Raw genomic sequence first — 6,355 nt, forward strand, 5'->3', positions numbered from 1 at the left:
TATATTACATTATTACAGCCGGTCCTTCTTCCTCTCAACAAGGTGTCTCTTCATAGGTTCTGACTTCCTGCCTGTGGCTAATTAAGGATGACACTTTTTGTTTTTTATAACTAAGGGTTTCACTTATACAAGAGTGTTGCTATTAAGTAATTATTTTGTAATCAAAGAATTACTTATTTCATTAGAATGTGTCTAATTGTACTTATTTCATAGGAATTTAACTCATATTTGTACATTGTAAATGTACTTCATTTTGTAATTAAGGAATTAAAAACAATTATAATAAAGGATTGTACTTAAATCATGACCATTTCGCTTATTTTTTTAATTTCCGGACATTAACATTTTTATTAGAATGTTGCTTATTTAGTACTTCATGAATTAACCACACTGAGTATTTCAGGACTTTGCTTATCAATCTAAATGTTGTAATAATGGGTTTATCTTTTTTCAGTTTACTTCATTTTGTAAGTATCAAGTTTTCTCATTTCAAAATAACTGCTTTTTGATTAATTTTGTGGTAAAGTGAAATTGATGTAAAATATCCTTCTAACCAATCATACACAAAATAAAATGGGAGCACATACGTAAAACTAAACAGACATTGCTAAGACACATTTAGTACTAGTACTACTTGAACAAAGTACTTTTTGGGCTGTTAAACTTGTGTCCAGTCAGAACAAGAAGGCTGGAATATTATATCACATCATTGCAGCCGGTCCTTCTTCCTCTCAGTAAGGTGTCTCCTCATAGTTTCTGACTTCCTGTCTGTGGTTCTCAGCTCCAAGACAATTGGTTCCTGCTGGAACCAAAGACTATAGAAACAATGTTAACGTGAGATATTAAATCAGAATAAACAGGAAACGTTGACAGATGTCTTCTACTTTCTGAATAACGATACTCAATGTGGAGAATCTGTTGGTGTTTGTGATGTAAACATACAATGAACCTCATGACGTCACTCTAGCGCCCCCCTGGTGGTTCACTTGTCTCTTTGATTGAAGGAACCATGATTTTGGCAGCAGGACGACATATAGCTAAAACATATTCATAACACAAATAGGAGCAAAAATAAAAGAGGTTATTTTGTGATTAAGATTTTGTTTTCATAAGAATCTTAGTAAATAGTTTAGTTAAAATTTGTAATTCAAGAATTTACTTAGAATGTATTCTGCGTATTTCTAAACAATTTAACTTAATTTGTTTATTATGTATTTTTCTGATTTCTTATCATGTTGATATGATTTTATATAATTAAGGATTTTGCTTATTTCGTAATAATAATTTTGCTTTTTTAGATTTTTATTCATGACTATTTTTCACATGAGAACAGTAAGACAAAAAACAAAAAAGCAAACAAATATGAGGTTGTGGGATAATCAGTAAATAACACAAACGGATTTAGCATATTTTTAATAATTTTACAATGACTAATTTCGTCAAACTAAATAATAATACGAAGATTCCTAAATATGTAATCTTCATATTCTCCGGTGTAGAAGGGCTGAAGTCTATTCAGCATTCCAGCTATTTTTTTAGGTTTAAATTGCAATTAGGATACACTGCACCCTTTGCTTTATAATTATTGATATACACATACCTTGTATTATATATGCAAATACATATATATATATATATATATATTTATTGTATTAGTATTACATCATACACACATATATATATATAAAATGTAATCAAGTTTAAATCCACTTATATAAGACAACATTTGGTTTTCTGTTGATTCTCTTTATTTAATTTAATAACCAGCTGAGATGATGCAGGGATGACGTCATGAGTACGAGAAAACTTGTCATTGTGTTCATTCACATCATTAGTTATTACCATTTATCAATAGCTTTTACCAGTTATTTCATTGATCATATATAATACATTAAATAACTGCTCATAAATGTAGTCTAGAATGTTTGTGTATATGTGTGTGTATCAGTGGCAGGCCATGCATTTTGGACCAGGGCCTTCTGATATTGTTTACATAAATACGCGCATGACGGGATGCTGCGTCATTAACGGACAAATGTACTTCACTTTATTAATAAAACAACAACACGATGCAGCGTAGTTTGCACAAGACGGAAACCACTTTTATTCTCGCTCCACACTTCACTAGAACGTTTCCTGTCCTCCTCTCCTTCCGTTTTTCCCTTCACAATAAAATCCCCAGAAACGTACATCCGAACACTGCTTCCTATAAAGCTGTTCAAACACGCAATATAATAGCTTACAGTTATAACAAAACATGTCAACACAATCCACCAAAACTGCGGCACCCAATCCTTCCACACAAACAGTCAAGAGAACAACAACACATACCATCATTAATCTTTCACAACTGTAAGAAACACATTCTCTCCTGTGTGGACTCTCAGGTGTGCCTTCAGATGTCCCTGTGCTTTAAATCTTTTCCCACAAACATCACAACTGAATGGTTTCTCTCCTGTGTGAACTCTCATGTGTGTCTTCAGACTTCCCTGTTGTGTAAATTTGTTTCCACAAACATCACAACTGAATGGTTTCTCGCCTGTGTGAACTCTCATGTGCGACTTCAGATGGGGCTGCTGCTTAAATCTTTTCTCACATACATCACAACCAAATGGTTTCTCTCCTGTGTGGCCTATCATGTGTCTCTTCAGACTTACCTGCACTGTAAACCTTTTCTCACAAACATCACAACTAAACGATTTCTCTCCTGTGTGGACGATCATGTGTCTGTTCCGACTCCCCTGGTCTGTAAATCTTTTCCCACAAACACTACAACTGAATGGTTTCTCCCCTGTGTGGACACGTGCGTGTCTCGTCAGACTCCCCTGTTGTGTAAATATTTTCCCACAAACATCACAACTGAATGAATTCTCGCTTACAAGCACTCTTGGCTGTGATTCTTTCTTTTGTTTCACTCTAAAACATTTCCTTCTAACCAAACAGCTGGAGGACATTTTTCCAAAATGACACATCATGTGTCCCTGCAAAAACCCCTTGTAGGAAAACCGTTTACTACACTTGAAGAAGCTGAAGGATTTGTTGCCAGTGTTACATCCCACATGACTTAAAAGGGCTTGCTTATAGTTCAGGGCATGTGCAGCAGACTCAGTTGCCCTAGTCTTCTTCCAAACATTGTCCCTGTCTTCACTTTCAGGTCCAGAATCTGACAAAGGTTCTTGCCAATCCCTATAACTAACTAAAGTCTCAGAAGACGCTGAAGCTTTTTCATCATCAGCATTTGGATGTGAATGACGATGTGGATGTAGGGTCCTGGCTGGTCCTGATCCTCCACAATCCTCTCCATCAGTTTCTGTGGCTGATCTGCCGGCTGGAGGCTCCGCCTCTCTGTTGTCCTCCGTCTGGCTTTGATGAAGCCGTGAGGTCTGAGGTTTGTCATCTTCACTCTTCACAGTAACAGCAGTGAATGGGAACTTAGTGATATCGGCCTCCTCCAGCACATTAAGCTGCTCTCCCTCTAGACGGGTCCAGAGATCCTCCTTTTCCTCTTTTATGTGGAAGGGCTGCGGCTCCTCTTTTATGTGGAGGGGCTCTGGGTCCTCCTGGTCCAGGTCCTCAGGGGGGAGATCTGCTTTAATCGCCAACAGCTGCTGGACATCTGCAGGAAGCACATTATGGACAATGGTGACTACGCTTTTAAAAGATACATTTGGATGTTATTTCATCATTGAATTCATAATATACACACACGCATATATATATATATATATATATATATTCAGTTCACTTAGAACAGGGGTCACTAACAGGCGGGCCGCGTCCGGACCCAGACGCCGTTGTATCTGGACCTATAACCGATCGATAATTATCAAATGTTGACAGAGCGCTTATATTTTAACCGGCACAGCGTTTCCAGCCTTTACAGCATTCGTTCAGCGGACCAGGAAACACACCGACCAATTATATGCATGTAAATCACATCACGTGATGCTACTCGGCCAATCAAATATGCGTGTTCGGATAAGCATCGCGGCTCGAGTGAGATACGGGAGAGAGGACGAGAGACGGAACAGTCCGCGAGTGAGAAGTTACTTCGCAAGGCGTTCTCCAAAAAGAGAAATGTGGACAGCGAGACCAGAGTCTTTAGTCAGACTCTTCTATGTTCATTATTCTTAAAGGTAGTTCAAAACTTGTAGGTCTCATGTGTTCAGGCGATTATAAAAAGCGGCAAAGTGAAGCTTTGCTACGAGACAAAGAACAACTCTTTTGAGCAAACGTATCGACTCACATCCTAAATGAAGGAACAGAATCTAAGAGCCCAATATGATCAGAATACTAACATTCATTCATTGTCCAACAATAACGTCAACAGAGAGAATAGAGCTGAAACAAGTGGTTTCAATAACAGATATAGTCCCTCACACACATTTTATAAGAGAATAATATAATACAATATATAATATATCATTTTGGTTGACATCCCTAGACACCTGAATTAACTGAATTTAAAGCTACAGGGCAAAGACAATTAAGTTACATTTATTTTTTTTAAATTAGACATTTTTTAAAACCATTAAGTAATGTTTTTTTCCCCATTTTTAAAATCCAGCCCTTATTGTAATTTAAATTAGAAGAATATTTATTATTATTAGAGTATTTATAATTCATCCAGTTACATTTGAAAACTGATAATAAATAATGTTGAGATATTATTTCTTTATTTGATTTGACAATCAGTCACACAGACGTTGAAATAACTTCTGGCTACTTCAATACATATGGGACTAAATCATAGCGCAAGTTAGACATTACTAATGTTCCGGACCTTTGCATGAGGACATTTTCTCAAACTGGACCTTGTTGAACATTAGTTGAACATTATACCCCTGAAGAATGAAAATAAAGTTCTATCTGTCCAAAAAATAACTAATATTTAGTTACTAATAAATAGTTTATTGTGGAAAACAATAAGCTAATTATTTTTTGGCAAAACAGAATTAGTGCATATTGTGCTATCAAGTTGTATCAGTATTAACGGGTTTGTATGCTTGATACGGCCGCTCTCAATTAATGCTCAATGTTGAGCTGAGATCTGTTTTCTGTTTGAGACGCAGCAGCAGAAATGAAGACGACGACATCACGGAGATCGGCTTTTTGGCAAAATGCACAAGCGCAACCATTTCTCCATGTATTTATTAATGACTTAGTGTTATGTCTGTGTACTTTGTAACTTTTGTAGCATGTGAAGCCAGCAGGATCATTGTTGGGTAGAAGACGCTTTGGAGAGCTGCTCCGGGTTCAGGAGAGTTTACAATGCAGATATAGCGGTCTGCTTTTCACGCGACATATTTTGCGACGCTCTCTGTTCGCCGGCGGGAGTGTGCTCACCTGTCTGCCTCGCTCTTTTGAAATGATCGTTGACCACGTGTGCATGACGTCAGACACAAATCTAACCAGCATGCATTGTGCGCCGATTGCCGGCGATCGATTCTGAACGAGTGTGTTGTGTACATATTCTTATGATCAGATTATAATCTGCATATAAACCATAACAACAAAGAGGGATACGAGACATTGTTAGTGGAGAATGTATCAACAAGCCACCTCCACAACACTGATTACAAGAGAAAACACACACACTTCTGTGCCTTATTTTATATATTTTCTTATTCTATTAGCATTTAACTCCTTTTATTTTTATTCTATATTTTTACCTTAAATCGTAAATTATTGTAATTCTGTGTGGACGGAGGACCTAGCAAAGTAAGTTTTTCATTGTAGGGAGTAAATGTCTATTAACTGTGAATATGACAATACAAATATCTTGAATTTAACTCAGCATGTTTAAAACTGAACAATTAGACAGTTTAATAGCTTAATACCGTTGATTCACTTTTATATTATTCTTCAAATTATATTCCAACCTCGTTAGTGAAGTAATACTTTGGACCGGGTTGTTTACGTCATCTGCATGACACAAACAAAGTATCTGAAATTATCTTTTTTGTAGTCCATCTTCAAAACATTGTAGTTTCACCGCTGCAGACTGACGTCACTAAAATGCTCCTGCTCCTCTCTGACTACAGTTAATGACCTGAAAACGGACTTAGGTGTGACTTAAACCCGTAAAACGAGCATGAAGCCCGGGAACAATAACGAAAAAACACGAACCTGATCTGTGGAGCTGAACTCGAGGGTTCAGCCTCCAGTAGTTTGGTTCGTCGCTCATTTTCTCTGAAACGAGAAACGTCCTCCTCGTGATCTGCTGTTAATCTGTCAAACAGCTCGTGATGTGTCCTTTCGTGTCGAGGCTTGAAGCTTGTGTCGAGTTATCCAGGTGCAGCCCAAGTCTCTGTTCCTGTGTTGATCGCTGCTATCGCTACATGACCGAGCTACA

Source organism: Taurulus bubalis, assembly GCF_910589615.1.
Source record: "Taurulus bubalis genome assembly, chromosome: 7".
In the NCBI taxonomy this organism is placed as follows: Eukaryota; Metazoa; Chordata; class Actinopteri; order Perciformes; family Cottidae; genus Taurulus; species Taurulus bubalis.